Source organism: Coregonus clupeaformis, unplaced genomic scaffold (assembly GCF_020615455.1).
Source record: "Coregonus clupeaformis isolate EN_2021a unplaced genomic scaffold, ASM2061545v1 scaf1011, whole genome shotgun sequence".
NCBI lineage: Eukaryota > Metazoa > Chordata > Actinopteri > Salmoniformes > Salmonidae > Coregonus > Coregonus clupeaformis.
The window spans coordinates 57,747-77,500 of record NW_025534465.1 but is presented as its reverse complement, the minus strand read 5'-3'; the positions used below and the strand labels follow the sequence as shown (position 1 = coordinate 77,500).

General features: G+C 45.3%; 1 protein-coding gene across 1 annotated transcript in view; it reads right to left on the bottom strand.

Moving 5' to 3' along the window:
- Positions 1 to 19,754, bottom strand: part of LOC121562181 (receptor-type tyrosine-protein phosphatase O-like) — a gene marked incomplete at its 3' end in the record, with an annotated part of 138,739 nt that overhangs the window by 104,046 nt on the left and 14,939 nt on the right.

Sequence of the window (19,754 nt, the reverse complement as noted above, 5' to 3'; positions counted from 1 at the left end):
GAAGTACATACAGAACAGCCTGAACTACATACAGAACAGCCTGAACTACATACAGAACAGCCTGAACCTCATACAGAACAGCCTGAACTACATACAGAACAGCCTGAACTACCTACAGAACAGCCTGAACTACATACAGAACAGCCTGAACCACATACAGAACAGCCTGAACCACATACAGAACAGCCTGAACCTCATACAGAACAGCCTGAACTAAATACAGAACAGCCTGAACCACATACAGAACAGCCTGAACCACATACAGAACAGCCTGAACTACCTACAGAACAGCCTGAACCAGATACAGAACAGCCTGAACTACCTACAGAACAGCCTGAACCAAATACAGAACAGCCTGAACCTCATACAGAACAGCCTGAACTACATACAGAACAGCCTGAACCACATACAGAACAGCCTGAACTACATACAGAACAGCCTGAACCACATACAGAACAGCCTGAACCACATACAGAACAGCCTGAACCACCTACAGAACAGCCTGAACCACATACAGAACAGCCTGAACTACATACAGAACAGCCTGAACCACATACAGAACAGCCTGAACCTCATACAGAACAGCCTGAACCACATACAGAACAGCCTGAACTACCTACAGAACAGCCTGAACTACATACAGAACAGCCTGAACCAGATACAGAACAGCCTGAACCCCATACAGAACAGCCTGAACCACATACAGAACAGCCTGAACTACATACAGAACAGCCTGAACTACATACAGAACAGCCTGAACCACATACAGAACAGCCTGAACCACCTACAGAACAGCCTGAACCACATACAGAACAGCCTGAACTACCTACATAACAGCCTGAACTACCTACAGAACAGCCTGAACCAGATACAGAACAGCCTGAACCACATACAGAACAGCCTGAACTACCTACAGAACAGCCTGAACTACCTACAGAACAGCCTGAACTAAATACAGAACAGCCTGAACTACATACAGAACAGCCTGAACTACATACAGAACAGCCTGAACCACATACAGAACAGCCTGAACCACCTAAAGAACAGCCTGAACCACATACAGAACAGCCTGAACTACATACAGAACAGCCTGAACCACATACAGAACAGCCTGAACCACCTACAGAACAGCCTGAACCACATACAGAACAGCCTGAACTACATACAGAACAGCCTGAACCACATACAGAACAGCCTGAACCTCATACAGAACAGCCTGAACCACATACAGAACAGCCTGAACTACCTACAGAACAGCCTGAACTACATACAGAACAGCCTGAACCACATACAGAACAGCCTGAACTACCTACAGAACAGCCTGAACCACATACAGAACAGCCTGAAGTACATACAGAACAGCCTGAACCACATACAGAACAGCCTGAACCACATACAGAACAGCCTGAACCCCATACAGAACAGCCTGAACCACATACAGAACAGCCTGAACTACATACAGAACAGCCTGAACCACATACAGAACAGCCTGAACTACCTACAGAACAGCCTGAACCACCTACAGAACAGCCTGAACCCCATACAGAACAGCCTGAACTACCTACAGAACAGCCTGAACCCCATACAGAACAGCCTGAACCACATACAGAACAGCCTGAACTACATACAGAACAGCCTGAACTACATACAGAACAGCCTGAACTAAATACAGAACAGCCTGAACCACATACAGAACAGCCTGAACCACATACAGAACAGCCTGAACCCCATACAGAACAGCCTGAACCACATACAGAACAGCCTGAACTACATACAGAACAGCCTGAACTACATACAGAACAGCCTAAACTACATACAGAACAGCCTGAACTACATACAGAACAGCCTGAACCACATACAGAACAGCCTGAACTAAATACAGAACAGCCTGAACCACATACAGAACAGCCTGAACCACATACAGAACAGCCTGAACTACATACAGAACAGCCTGAACTACCTACAGAACAGCCTGAACCACATACAGAACAGCCTGAACTACATACAGAACAGCCTGAACTACCTACAGAACAGCCTGAACTACATACAGAACAGCCTGAACTACATACAGAACAGCCTGAACCACATACAGAACAGCCTGAACTAAATACAGAACAGCCTGAACCACATACAGAACAGCCTGAACCACATACTGAACAGCCTGAACTACATACAGAACAGCCTGAACTACATACAGAACCGCCTGAACAACATACAGAACAGCCTGAACTACATACAGAACAGCCTGAACTACATACAGAACAGCCTGAACTACATACAGAACAGCCTGAACTACATACAGAACAGCCTGAACCACATACAGAACAGCCTGAACCACATACAGAACAGCCTGAACTACCTACAGAACAGCCTGAACCCCATACAGAACAGCCTGAACTACATACAGAACAGCCTGAACCACATACAGAACAGCCTGAACTACATACAGAACAGCCTGAACTACATACAGAACAGCCTGAACCACATACAGAACAGCCTGAACTACATACAGAACAGCCTGAACTACATACAGAACAGCCTGAACTACATACAGAACAGCCTGAACTACATACAGAACAGCCTGAACTACCTACAGAACAGCCTGAACCACATACAGAACAGCCTGAACTACCTACAGAACAGCCTGAACCCCATACAGAACAGCCTGAACTACATACAGAACAGCCTGAACCTCATACAGAACAGCCTGAACTACCTACAGAACAGCCTGAACTACCTACAGAACAGCCTGAACCACATACAGAACAGCCTGAACTACATACAGAACAGACTGAACTACATACAGAACAGCCTGAACTACATACAGAACAGCCTGAACTACCTACAGAACAGCCTGAACTACATACAGAACAGCCTGAACTACATACAGAACAGCCTGAACCACATACAGAACAGCCTGAACTAAATACAGAACAGCCTGAACCACATACAGAACAGCCTGAACCACATACAGAACAGCCTGAACCTCATACAGAACAGCCTGAACTAAATACAGAACAGCCTGAACCACATACAGAACATCCTGAACTACCTACAGAACAGCCTGAACCACATACAGAACAGCCTGAACCTCATGCAGAACAGCCTGAACTACCTACAGAACAGCCTGAACTACATACAGAACAGCTTGAACTACATACAGAACAGCCTGAACTACATACAGAACAGCCTGAACCACATACAGAACAGCCTGAACTAAATACAGAACAGCCTGAACCACATACAGAACAGCCTGAACCACATACAGAACAGCCTGAACTACATACAGAACAGCCTGAACTACATACAGAACAGCCTGAACTACATACAGAACAGCCTGAACTACATACAGAACAGCCTGAACCACATACAGAACAGCTTGAACTACATACAGAAAAGCCTGAACTACATACAGACCAGCCTGAACCACATACAGAACAGCCTGAACCACATACAGAACAGCCTGAACCACATACAGAACAGCCTGAACCCCATACAGAACAGCCTGAACTACATACAGAACAGCCTGAACTACCTACAGAACAGCCTGAACTACATACAGAACAGCCTGAACCACATACAGAACAGCCTGAACCCCATACAGAACAGCCTGAACTACATACAGAACAGCCTGAACCACATACAGAACAGCTTGAACCACATACAGAACAGCCTGAACTACATACAGAACAGCCTGAACTACATACAGAACAGCCTGAACTACATACAGAACAGCCTGAACTACATACAGAACAGCCTGAACCACATACAGAACAGCTTGAACTACATACAGAAAAGCCTGAACTACATACAGACCAGCCTGAACCACATACAGAACAGCCTGAACCACATACAGAACAGCCTGAACCACATACAGAACAGCCTGAACCCCATACAGAACAGCCTGAACTACATACAGAACAGCCTGAACTACCTACAGAACAGCCTGAACTACATACAGAACAGCCTGAACCACATACAGAACAGCCTGAACCCCATACAGAACAGCCTGAACTACATACAGAACAGCCTGAACTACATACAGAACAGCCTGAACTACATACAGACCAGCCTGAACCACATACAGAACAGCCTGAACCACATACAGAACAGCCTGAACCCCATACAGAACAGCCTGAACTACATACAGAACAGCCTGAACTACATACAGAACAGCCTGAACCCCATACAGAACAGCCTGAACTACATACAGAACAGCCTGAACTACCTACAGAACAGCCTGAACTACATACAGACCAGCCTGAACCACATACAGAACAGCCTGAACCACATACAGAACAGCCTGAACTACATACAGAATAGCCTGAACCCCATACAGAACAGCCTGAACTACATACAGAACAGCCTGAACTACCTACAGAACAGCCTGAACTACATACAGACCAGCCTGAACCACATACAGAACAGCCTGAACCACATACAGAACAGCCTGAACCACATACAGAACAGCCTGAACTACCTACAGAACAGCCTGAACCACATACAGAACAGCCTGAACTACATACAGAACAGCCTGAACTACCTACAGAACAGCCTGAACTACATACAGAACAGCCTGAACTACATACAGAACAGCCTGAACCACATACAGAACAGCCTGAACTACATACAGAACAGCCTGAACCACATACAGAACAGCCTGAACCACATACAGAACAGCCTGAACCACATACAGAACAGCCTGAACCACATACAGAACAGCCTGAACCCCATACAGAACAGCCTGAACCACATACAGAACAGCCTGAACTACACTACAGAACAGCCTGAACCACATACAGAACAGCCTGAACCATATACAGAACAGCCTGAACCCCATACAGAACAGCCTGAACTACATACAGAACAGCCTGAACTACATACAGAACAGCCTGAACTACATACAGACCAGCCTGAACCACATACAGAACAGCCTGAACCACATACAGAACAGCCTGAACCCCATACAGAACAGCCTGAACTACATACAGAACAGCCTGAACTACATACAGAACAGCCTGAACCCCATACAGAACAGCCTGAACTACATACAGAACAGCCTGAACTACATACAGAACAGCCTGAACCACATACAGACCAGCCTGAACCACATACAGAACAGCCTGAACCACATACAGAACAGCCTGAACTACATACAGAACAGCCTGAACCCCATACAGAACAGCCTGAACTACATACAGAACAGCCTGAACTACCTACAGAACAGCCTGAACTACATACAGACCAGCCTGAACCACATACAGAACAGCCTGAACCACATACAGAACAGCCTGAACCACATACAGAACAGCCTGAACTACCTACAGAACAGCCTGAACCACATACAGAACAGCCTGAACTACATACAGAACAGCCTGAACTACCTACAGAACAGCCTGAACTACATACAGAACAGCCTGAACTACATACAGAACAGCCTGAACCACATACAGAACAGCCTGAACTACATACAGAACAGCCTGAACCACATACAGAACAGCCTGAACCACATACAGAACAGCCTGAACTACATACAGAACAGCCTGAACTACATACAGAACAGCCTGAACTACATACAGAACAGCCTGAACCCCATACAGAACAGCCTGAACCACATACAGAACAGCCTGAACTACATACAGACCAGCCTGAACCACATACAGAACAGCCTGAACCACATACAGAACAGCCTGAACCACATACAGAACAGCCTGAACCCCATACAGAACAGCCTGAACTACATACAGAACAGCCTGAACTACCTACAGAACAGCCTGAACTACCTACAGAACAGCCTGAACTACATACAGACCAGCCTGAACCACATACAGAACAGCCTGAACCACATACAGAACAGCCTGAACCACATACAGAACAGCCTGAACCCCATACAGAACAGCCTGAACCACATACAGAACAGCCTGAACTACATACAGAACAGCCTGAACCCCATACAGAACAGCCTGAACTACATACAGAACAGCCTGAACTACATACAGAACAGCCTGAACCCCATACAGAACAGCCTGAACTACATACAGAACAGCCTGAACCACATACAGAACAGCCTGAACCACATACAGAACAGCCTGAACCACATACAGAACAGCCTGAACCCCATACAGAACAGCCTGAACCACATACAGAACAGCCTGAACTACCTACAGAACAGCCTGAACCTCATACAGAACAGCCTGAACTACATACAGAACAGCCTGAACCACATACAGAACAGCCTGAACCTCATACAGAACAGCCTGAACTACCTACAGAACAGCCTGAAACACATACAGAACAGCCTGAACTACATACAGAACAGCCTGAACTACCTACAGAACAGCCTGAACTACATACAGAACAGCCTGAACCACATACAGAACAGCCTGAACTACATACAGAACAGCCTGAACTACATACAGAAAAGCCTGAACTACATACAGAACAGCCTGAACCACCTACAGAACAGCCTGAACCACATACAGAACAGCCTGAACTACATACAGAACAGCCTGAACCACCTACAGAACAGCCTGAACCACATACAGAACAGCCTGAACTACATACAGAACAGCCTGAACCACATACAGAACAGCCTGAACCACATACAGAACAGCCTGAACCACATACAGAACAGCCTGAACTACATACAGAACAGCCTGAACCACATACAGAACAGCCTGAACCACATACAGAACAGCCTGAACTACCTACAGAACAGCCTGAACTACATACAGAACAGCCTGAACCCCATACAGAACAGCCTGAACCCCATACAGAACAGCCTGAACTACATACAGAACAGCCTGAACTACCTACAGAACAGCCTGAACTACCTACAGAACAGCCTGAACCACATACAGAACAGCCTGAACCCCATACAGAACAGCCTGAACCACATACAGAACAGCCTGAACTACATACAGAACAGCCTGAACTACATACAGAACAGCCTAAACTACATACAGAACAGCCTGAACTACATACAGAACAGCCTGAACTACATACAGAACAGCCTGAACCACATACAGAACAGCCTGAACTAAATACAGAACAGCCTGAACCACATACAGAACAGCCTGAACCATATACAGAACAGCCTGAACTACATACAGAACAGCCTGAACTACCTACAGAACAGCCTGAACCACATACAGAACAGCCTGAACTACATACAGAACAGCCTGAACTACCTACAGAACAGCCTGAACTACATACAGAACAGCCTGAACTACATACAGAACAGCCTGAACCACATACAGAACAGCCTGAACTACATACAGAACAGCCTGAACCACATACAGAACAGCCTGAACCACATACAGAACAGCCTGAACTACATACAGAACAGCCTGAACTACATACAGAACAGCCTGAACCACATACAGAACAGCCTGAACTACATACAGAACAGCCTGAACTACATACAGAACAGCCTGAACTACATACAGAACAGCCTGAACTACATACAGAACAGCCTGAACCACATACAGAACAGCCTGAACCACATACAGAACAGCCTGAACTACCTACAGAACAGCCTGAACCCCATACAGAACAGCCTGAACTACATACAGAACAGCCTGAACCACATACAGAACAGCCTGAACTACATACAGAACAGCCTGAACTACATACAGAACAGCCTGAACCACATACAGAACAGCCTGAACCACATACAGAACAGCCTGAACTACATACAGAACAGCCTGAACTACATACAGAACAGCCTGAACTACATACAGAACAGCCTGAACTACCTACAGAACAGCCTGAACCACATACAGAACAGCCTGAACTACCTAAAGAACAGCCTGAACCACATACAGAACAGCCTGAACTACATACAGAACAGCCTGAACCTCATACAGAACAGCCTGAACTACCTACAGAACAGCCTGAACTACCTACAGAACAGCCTGAACCACATACAGAACAGCCTGAACTACATACAGAACAGCCTGAACTACCTACAGAACAGCCTGAACTACATACAGAACAGCCTGAACTACATACAGAACAGCCTGAACCACATACAGAACAGCCTGAACTAAATACAGAACAGCCTGAACCACATACAGAACAGCCTGAACCACATACAGAACAGCCTGAACCTCATACAGAACAGCCTGAACTAAATACAGAACAGCCTGAACCACATACAGAACAGCCTGAACCACATACAGAACAGCCTGAACTACCTACAGAACAGCCTGAACCACATACAGAACAGCCTGAACCTCATGCAGAACAGCCTGAACTACCTACAGAACAGCCTGAACTACCTACAGAACAGCCTGAACTACATACAGAACAGCCTGAACTACATACAGAACAGCCTGAACCACATACAGAACAGCCTGAACTAAATACAGAACAGCCTGAACCACATACAGAACAGCCTGAACCACATACAGAACAGCCTGAACTACATACAGAACAGCCTGAACTACATACAGAACAGCCTGAACTACATACAGAACAGCCTGAACTACATACAGAACAGCCTGAACCACATACAGAACAGCTTGAACTACATACAGAAAAGCCTGAACTACATACAGACCAGCCTGAACCACATACAGAACAGCCTGAACCACATACAGAACAGCCTGAACCACATACAGAACAGCCTGAACCCCATACAGAACAGCCTGAACTACATACAGAACAGCCTGAACTACCTACAGAACAGCCTGAACTACATACAGAACAGCCTGAACCACATACAGAACAGCCTGAACCCCATACAGAACAGCCTGAACTACATACAGAACAGCCTGAACTACATACAGAACAGCCTGAACTACCTACAGAACAGCCTGAACTACATACAGAACAGCCTGAACTACATACAGACCAGCCTGAACCACATACAGAACAGCCTGAACCACATACAGAACAGCCTGAACCCCATACAGAACAGCCTGAACTACATACAGAACAGCCTGAACTACATACAGAACAGCCTGAACCCCATACAGAACAGCCTGAACTACATACAGAACAGCCTGAACTACCTACAGAACAGCCTGAACTACATACAGAACAGCCTGAACCACATACAGAACAGCCTGAACCACATACAGAACAGCCTGAACTACATACAGAACAGCCTGAACCCCATACAGAACAGCCTGAACTACATACAGAACAGCCTGAACTACCTACAGAACAGCCTGAACTACATACAGAACAGCCTGAACCACATACAGAACAGCCTGAACCACATACAGAACAGCCTGAACCACATACAGAACAGCCTGAACTACCTACAGAACAGCCTGAACCACATACAGAACAGCCTGAACTACATACAGAACAGCCTGAACTACCTACAGAACAGCCTGAACTACATACAGAACAGCCTGAACTACATACAGAACAGCCTGAACCACATACAGAACAGCCTGAACTAAATACAGAACAGCCTGAACCACATACAGAACAGCCTGAACCACATACAGAACAGCCTGAACTACATACAGAACAGCCTGAACTACATACAGAACAGCCTGAACTACATACAGAACAGCCTGAACCCCATACAGAACAGCCTGAACCACATACAGAACAGCCTGAACTACATACAGACCAGCCTGAACCACATACAGAACAGCCTGAACCACATACAGAACAGCCTGAACCACATACAGAACAGCCTGAACCCCATACAGAACAGCCTGAACTACATACAGAACAGCCTGAACTACCTACAGAACAGCCTGAACTACCTACAGAACAGCCTGAACTACATACAGACCAGCCTGAACCACATACAGAACAGCCTGAACCACATACAGAACAGCCTGAACCAAATACAGAACAGCCTGAACCCCATACAGAACAGCCTGAACCACATACAGAACAGCCTGAACTACATACAGAACAGCCTGAACCCCATACAGAACAGCCTGAACTACATACAGAACAGCCTGAACTACATACAGAACAGCCTGAACCCCATACAGAACAGCCTGAACTACATACAGAACAGCCTGAACCACATACAGAACAGCCTGAACCACATACAGAACAGCCTGAACCACATACAGAACAGCCTGAACCCCATACAGAACAGCCTGAACCACATACAGAACAGCCTGAACTACATACAGAACAGCCTGAACCTCATACAGAACAGCCTGAACTACCTACAGAACAGCCTGAAACACATACAGAACAGCCTGAACTACATACAGAACAGCCTGAACTACCTACAGAACAGCCTGAACTACATACAGAACAGCCTGAACCACATACAGAACAGCCTGAACTACATACAGAACAGCCTGAACTACATACAGAACAGCCTGAACTACATACAGAACAGCCTGAACTACATACAGAACAGCCTGAACCACATACAGAACAGCCTGAACCACATACAGAACAGCCTGAACCACATACAGAACAGCCTGAACCCCATACAGAACAGCCTGAACCACATACAGAACAGCCTGAACTACATACAGAACAGCCTGAACCTCATACAGAACAGCCTGAACTACCTACAGAACAGCCTGAAACACATACAGAACAGCCTGAACTACATACAGAACAGCCTGAACTACCTACAGAACAGCCTGAACCACATACAGAACAGCCTGAACTACATACAGAACAGCCTGAACCACATACAGAACAGCCTGAACTACATACAGAACAGCCTGAACTACATACAGAACAGCCTGAACCACATACAGAACAGCCTGAACTACATACAGAACAGCCTGAACTAAATACAGAACAGCCTGAACCACATACAGAACAGCCTGAACTACATACAGAACAGCCTGAACTAAATACAGAACAGCCTGAACCACATACAGAACAGCCTGAACCACATACAGAACAGCCTGAACTATATACAGAACAGCCTGAACCCCATACAGAACAGCCTGAACTACATACAGAACAGCCTGAACCTCATACAGAAAAGCCTGAACTACATACAGACCAGCCTAAACCACATACAGAACAGCCTGAACTACATACAGAACAGCCTGAACTACATACAGAACAGCCTGAACTACCTACAGAACAGCCTGAACTAAATACAGAACAGCCTGAACTACATACAGAACAGCCTGAACTACATACAGAACAGCCTGAACCTCATACAGAACAGCCTGAACCTCATACAGAACAGCCTGAACCACATACAGAACAGCCTGAACTACATACAGAACAGCCTGAACTACATACAGAACAGCCTGAACTACCTACAGAACAGCCTGAACTACATACAGAACAGCCTGAACTACATACAGAACAGCCTGAACTACATACAGAACAGCCTGAACCACATACAGAACAGCCTGAACCACATACAGAACAGCCTGAACTACCTACAGAACAGCCTGAACTACCTACAGAACAGCCTGAACCACATACAGAACAGCCTGAACCACATACAGAACAGCCTGAACCACATACAGAACAGCCTGAACTACATACAGAACAGCCTGAACTACATACAGAACAGCCTGAACCACATACAGAACAGCCTGAACTACATACAGAACAGCCTGAACCACATACAGAACAGCCTGAACCCCATACAGAACAGCCTGAACCACATACAGAACAGCCTGAACTACATACAGAACAGCCTGAACCACATACAGAACAGCCTGAACTACATACAGAACAGCCTGAACTACATACAGAACAGCCTGAACTACATACAGAACAGCCTGAACCCCATACAGAACAGCCTGAACTACATACAGAACAGCCTGAACTACATACAGAACAGCCTGAACCACATACAGAACAGCCTGAACCACATACAGAACAGCCTGAACCACATACAGAACAGCCTGAACTCCATACAGAACAGCCTGAACCACATACAGAACAGCCTGAACCTCATACAGAACAGCCTGAACCACATACAGAACAGCCTGAACCCCATACAGAACAGCCTGAACCACATACAGAACAGCCTGAACTACATACAGAACAGCCTGAACCTCATACAGAACAGCCTGAACTACCTACAGAACAGCCTGAAACACATACAGAACAGCCTGAACTACATACAGAACAGCCTGAACTACCTACAGAACAGCCTGAACCACATACAGAACAGCCTGAACTACATACAGAACAGCCTGAACCACATACAGAACAGCCTGAACTACATACAGAACAGCCTTAACTACCTACAGAACAGCCTGAACCACATACAGAACAGCCTGAACTACATACAGAACAGCCTGAACTAAATACAGAACAGCCTGAACCACATACAGAACAGCCTGAACTACATACAGAACAGCCTGAACTAAATACAGAACAGCCTGAACCACATACAGAACAGCCTGAACCACATACAGAACAGCCTGAACTATATACAGAACAGCCTGAACCCCATACAGAACAGCCTGAACTACATACAGAACAGCCTGAACCTCATACAGAAAAGCCTGAACTACATACAGACCAGCCTAAACCACATACAGAACAGCCTGAACTACATACAGAACAGCCTGAACTACATACAGAACAGCCTGAACTACCTACAGAACAGCCTGAACTAAATACAGAACAGCCTGAACTACATACAGAACAGCCTGAACTACATACAGAACAGCCTGAACCTCATACAGAACAGCCTGAACCTCATACAGAACAGCCTGAACTACATACAGAACAGCCTGAACTACATACAGAACAGCCTGAACTACATACAGAACAGCCTGAACTACCTACAGAACAGCCTGAACTACATACAGAACAGCCTGAACTACATACAGAACAGCCTGAACTACATACAGAACAGCCTGAACCACATACAGAACAGCCTGAACCTCATACAGAACAGCCTGAACTACCTACAGAACAGCCTGAACTACCTACAGAACAGCCTGAACCACATACAGAACAGCCTGAACCACATACAGAACAGCCTGAACCTCATACAGAACAGCCTGAACTACATACAGAACAGCCTGAACTACATACAGAACAGCCTGAACCACATACAGAACAGCCTGAACTACATACAGAACAGCCTGAACTACATACAGAACAGCCTGAACTACATACAGAACAGCCTGAACCCCATACAGAACAGCCTGAACCACATACAGAACAGCCTGAACTACATACAGAACAGCCTGAACTACATACAGAACAGCCTGAACTACATACAGAACAGCCTGAACTACATACAGAACAGCCTGAACTACATACAGAACAGCCTGAACCCCATACAGAACAGCCTGAACTACATACAGAACAGCCTGAACTAAATACAGAACAGCCTGAACTACATACAGAACAGCCTGAACCACATACAGAACAGCCTGAACCACATACAGAACAGCCTGAACTCCATACAGAACAGCCTGAACCACATACAGAACAGCCTGAACCTCATACAGAACAGCCTGAACTACCTACAGAACAGCCTGAACCACATACAGAACAGCCTGAACCACATACAGAACAGCCTGAACTACATACAGAACAGCCTGAACTACCTACAGAACAGCCTGAACTACATACAGAACAGCCTGAACTACATACAGAACAGCCTGAACTACATACAGAACAGCCTGAACCACATACAGAACAGCCTGAACCTCATACAGAACAGCCTGAACTACCTACAGAACAGCCTGAACTACCTACAGAACAGCCTGAACCACATACAGAACAGCCTGAACCTCATACAGAACAGCCTGAACTACATACAGAACAGCCTGAACTACATACAGAACAGCCTGAACCACATACAGAACAGCCTGAACTACATACAGAACAGCCTGAACTACATACAGAACAGCCTGAACTACATACAGAACAGCCTGAACCCCATACAGAACAGCCTGAACCACATACAGAACAGCCTGAACTACATACAGAACAGCCTGAACCACATACAGAACAGCCTGAACCTCATACAGAACAGCCTGAACTACATACAGAACAGCCTGAACTACATACAGAACAGCCTGAACCACATACAGAACAGCCTGAACTACATACAGAACAGCCTGAACTACATACAGAACAGCCTGAACTACATACAGAACAGCCTGAACCCCATACAGAACAGCCTGAACCACATACAGAACAGCCTGAACTACATACAGAACAGCCTGAACTACATACAGAACAGCCTGAACTACATACAGAACAGCCTGAACTACATACAGAACAGCCTGAACTACATACAGAACAGCCTGAACTACATACAGAACAGCCTGAACTACATACAGAACAGCCTGAACCCCATACAGAACAGCCTGAACTACATACAGAACAGCCTGAACCTCATACAGAACAGCCTGAACTACCTACAGAACAGCCTGAACCACATACAGAACAGCCTGAACCACATACAGAACAGCCTGAACTACATACAGAACAGCCTGAACTACATACAGAACAGCCTGAACTACCTACAGAACAGCCTGAACTACATACAGAACAGCCTGAACTACATACAGAACAGCCTGAACTACATACAGAACAGCCTGAACCACATACAGAACAGCCTGAACCTCATACAGAACAGCCTGACCTACCTACAGAACAGCCTGAACTACCTACAGAACAGCCTGAACCACATACAGAACAGCCTGAACCTCATACAGAACAGCCTGAACTACATACAGAACAGCCTGAACTACATACAGAACAGCCTGAACCACATACAGAACAGCCTGAACTACATACAGAACAGCCTGAACTACATACAGAACAGCCTGAACTACATACAGAACAGCCTGAACCCCATACAGAACAGCCTGAACCACATACAGAACAGCCTGGACTACATACAGAACAGCCTGAACTACATACAGAACAGCCTGAACTACATACAGAACAGCCTGAACTACATACAGAACAGCCTGAACTACATACAGAACAGCCTGAACTACATACAGAACAGCCTGAACTACCTACAGAACAGCCTGAACCCCATACAGAACAGCCTGAACTACATACAGAACAGCCTGAACTAAATACAGAACAGCCTGAACTAAATACAGAACAGCCTGAACTCCATACAGAACAGCCTGAACTAAATACAGAACAGCCTGAACCACATACAGAACAGCCTGAACCACATATAGAACAGCCTGAACTACATACAGAACAGCCTGAACTACATACAGAACAGCCTGAACTACATACAGAACAGCCTGAACTACATACAGAACAGCCTGAACTACATACAGAACAGCCTGAACTACATACAGAACAGCCTGAACTACATACAGAACAGCCTGAACTACATACAGAACAGCCTGAACTACATACAGAACAGCCTGAACTACATACAGAACAGCCTGAACCCCATACAGAACAGCCTGAACTACATACAGAACAGCCTGAACTAAATACAGAACAGCCTGAACTAAATACAGAACAGCCTGAACTCCATACAGAACAGCCTGAACTAAATACAGAACAGCCTGAACCACATACAGAACAGCCTGAACCACATATAGAACAGCCTGAACCACATACAGAACAGCCTGAACTACATACAGAACAGCCTGAACTACATACAGAACAGCCTGAACTACATACAGAACAGCCTGAACTACATACAGAACAGCCTGAACTACATACAGAACAGCCTGAACTACATACAGAACTGCCTGAACTACATACAGAACAGCCTGAACTACATACAGAACAGCCTGAACTACATACAGAACAGCCTGAACCCCATACAGAACAGCCTGAACTACATACAGAACAGCCTGAACTAAATACAGAACAGCCTGAACTAAATACAGAACAGCCTGAACTCCATACAGAACAGCCTGAACTAAATACAGAACAGCCTGAACCACATACAGAACAGCCTGAACCACATATAGAACAGCCTGAACCACATACAGAACAGCCTGAACTACATACAGAACAGCCTGAACTACATACAGAACAGCCTGAACTACATACAGAACAGCCTGAACTACATACAGAACAGCCTGAACCCCATACAGAACAGCCTGAACTACATACAGAACAGCCTGAACTAAATACAGAACAGCCTGAACTAAATACAGAACAGCCTGAACTCCATACAGAACAGCCTGAACTAAATACAGAACAGCCTGAACCACATACAGAACAGCCTGAACCTCATACAGAACAGCCTGAACTCCATACAGAACAGCCTGAACTAAATACAGAACAGCCTGAACCACATACAGAACAGCCTGAACTACATACAGAACAGCCTGAACTACATACAGAACAGCCTGAACCCCATACAGAACAGCCTGAACTACATACAGAACAGCCTGAACTAAATACAGAACAGCCTGAACTAAATACAGAACAGCCTGAACTAAATACAGAACAGCCTGAACTCCATACAGAACAGCCTGAACCACATACAGAACAGCCTGAACTCCATACAGAACAGCCTGAACCACATACAGAACAGCCTGAACTCCATACAGAACAGCCTGAACCACATACAGAACAGCCTGAACTACATACAGAACAGCCTGAACCACATACAGAACAGCCTGAACCTCATTGTGCTAGTAGAGCAGGATCAATCATGTGTAACCCTGGAATAGTTTATTCTCCAGGAATGATGAGGGAGGTCCTAGACCAGACTCTGCTCAGACCATGGCTAGACCAAACCAGTCATTATGTAACCTGTAGTGTCTTTCTCTGCCTGAAACCAGTCATTATGTAACCTGTAGGCTTTCTCTGCCTGAAACCAGTCATTATGTAACCTGTAGGCTTTCTCTGCCTGAAACCAGTCATTATGTAACCTGTAGGCTTTCTCTGCCTGAAACCAGTCATTATGTAACCTGTAGGCTTTCTCTGTCTGAAACCAGTCATTATGTAACCTGTAGTGGCTTTCTCTGTCTGAAACCAGTCATTATGTAACCTGTAGTGTCTTTCTCTGCCTGAAACCAGTCATTATGTAACCTGTAGGCTTTCTCTGCCTGAAACCAGTCATTATGTAACCTGTAGGCTTTCTCTGTCTGAAACCAGTCATTATGTAACCTGTAGGCTTTCTCTGCCTGAAACCAGTCATTATGTAACCTGTAGTGTCTTTCTCTGCCTGAAACCAGTCATTATGTAACCTGTAGTGTCTTTCTCTGCCTGAAACCAGTCATTATGTAACCTGTAGTGTCTTTCTCTGCCTGAAACCAGTCATTATGTAACCTGTAGTGTCTTTCTCTGCCTGAAACCAGTCATTATGTAACCTGTAGTGTCTTTCTCTGCCTGAAACCAGTCATTATGTAACCTGTAGGCTTTCTCTGCCTGAAACCAGTCATTATGTAACCTGTAGGCTTTCTCTGCCTGAAATCAGGTATTATGTAACCTGTAGGCTTTCTCTGCCTGAAACCAGTCATTATGTAACCTGTAGGCTTTCTCTGCCTGAAACCAGTCATTATGTAACCTGTAGTGTCTTTCTCTGCCTGAAACCAGTCATTATGTAACCTGTAGTGTCTTTCTCTGCCTGAAACCAGTCATTATGTAACCTGTAGGCTTTCTCTGCCTGAAACCAGTCATTATGTAACCTGTAGGCTTTCTCTGCCTGAAACCAGTCATTATGTAACCTGCAGTCTTTCTCTGCCTGAAACCAGTCATTATGTAACCTGTAGTGTCTTTCTCTGTCTGAAACCAGTCATTATGTAACCTGTAGTGTCTTTCTCTGCCTGAAACCAGTCATTATGTAACCTGTAGGCTTTCTCTGCCTGAAACCAGTCATTATGTAACCTGCAGTCTTTCTCTGCCTGAAACCAGTCATTATGTAACCTGTAGTGTCTTTCTCTGTCTGAAACCAGTCATTATGTAACCTGTAGTGTCTTTCTCTGCCTGAAACCAGTCATTATGTAACCTGTAGGCTTTCTCTGTCTGAAACCAGTCATTATGTAACCTGTAGGCTTTCTCTGTCTGAAACCAGTCATTATGTAACCTGTAGTCTTTCTCTGCCTGAAATCAGGTATTATGTAACCTGTAGTGTCCTTGAAGAGAATCTGCTTCAGAGTGAAAACCACATACAGAACAGCCTGAACCTCATACAGGAAAACATTCCCCACACCATTACACCACCGCCACCAGCCTGTACCAAATCCTGACTCTGCCATCAGCATGACGCAAAAGGAACCGGGATTCATCGATTCAATGTTTTTCCAGTTGTCCAGTGGTGGTGATGGCGTGTCCACTGGAGCTGCTTCTTCTTGTTTCTATCTGATAGGAGTGGAACCCGGTGTGGTCGTCTGCTGCAATAGCCTGTTCGTGACAAGGACCGACGAGTTGTGCGTTCCGAGATGCCGTTCTGCACACCACTGTTGTACTGCGCCGTTATTTGTCTGTTTCTGGCCCGCCTGTTAGCGTGCACGATTCTTGCCATTCTCCTTGGACCTCTCTCATCAACAAGCTGTTTTTCGTCCACAGGGCTTCCGCTGACTGGATGTTTTATCTGTTTGATGCACTATTCTCGGTAAACCCTGGACACTGTGGTGCGTGAAAAGCCCAAGAAGCCGGCCGTCTCTGAGATACTGGATCCTGCGCACCTGGCACCGACGATCATACCAGGCTCAAAGTTTCTTAGGTCACTCGTTTTGCCCATTCTAATGTTCAATTGAACAGTAACTGAATGCCTCGATGCCTGTCTGCCTGCTTTATATAGCAAGCCACGGCCACGTGACTCACTGTCTGTAGGAGCGAACCATTTTCGTGAATGGGTTGGTGTACCTAATAAACTGGCCACTGAGTGTATTTTCAGTATGGACTCAAGTGGGACTCAAATGATTGTAAGGCCGTGTCTAGACTTCACAGTTCATGCAGCTTTAGTATTCTGATCATAGAGTTCTGATCATGGAATTCCGAAAGCGTCATGGCGTCTACACCTACATGTAAATGTGTCTACCGTGTCCACAGTGTGTCCAGATTCCCTTTTCCACCGCTATATTCAAATGCCAGTATGCATTCTACAAAACGGTGAATCAGGCAAAATATGATAATAATAAAACAACTGATGGCAGAAGCTAACTACAGTAGCTAACTAGCCAGCTAACCTCTGTAGCTAGCCAACAAGCTAGCAAGCAACGCTAAAGGAATTGCAAACGGGTTAGCATAACTCTAGCCAAACAAAACATATTTTTCTAAATATTAGCTAGCTGGCTAGCATTTATGAGGCCAGCAAACACGTTCCTCACACGCTAGGAACGTATTTACTCCAACGTCTTAATGAAAATGTGCCTCGGTCCCAAAACTCAAGTTTTCTGGAGACTTGAGTCGCCCACTGTATGCGCTTTCGGTAGACTGAGTGGTCAGACAGATCTGAACACAGTCAGACCACAAAGAGACTTTTGTGCGTCTAGACCCGTCTTTTCAATGTGATCTTTGTATTCTGATAGCAGAAGTCGCATGTAAGTGTCAAGTGTAGACACGACCTAAGTCGCTCTGGATAAGAGTGTCTGCTAAATGTACATGCACAACAACCACAACCACAACTGTATGGACAGAGGTCAACCAATTTCTTATATGGAAGCAAGTCCACCTCATAGTCTATACATCCACCTCATAGTCTATACATCCACCTCATAGTCTATTCATCCACCTCATAGAATATACATCCACCTAATAGAATATACATCCACCTCATAGTCTATACATCCACCTCATAGTCTATACATCCACCTCATAGTCTATTCATCCACCTCATAGTCTATACATCCACCTCATAGAATATACATCCACCTAATAGAATATACATCCACCTAATAGTCTATACATCGACCTCATAG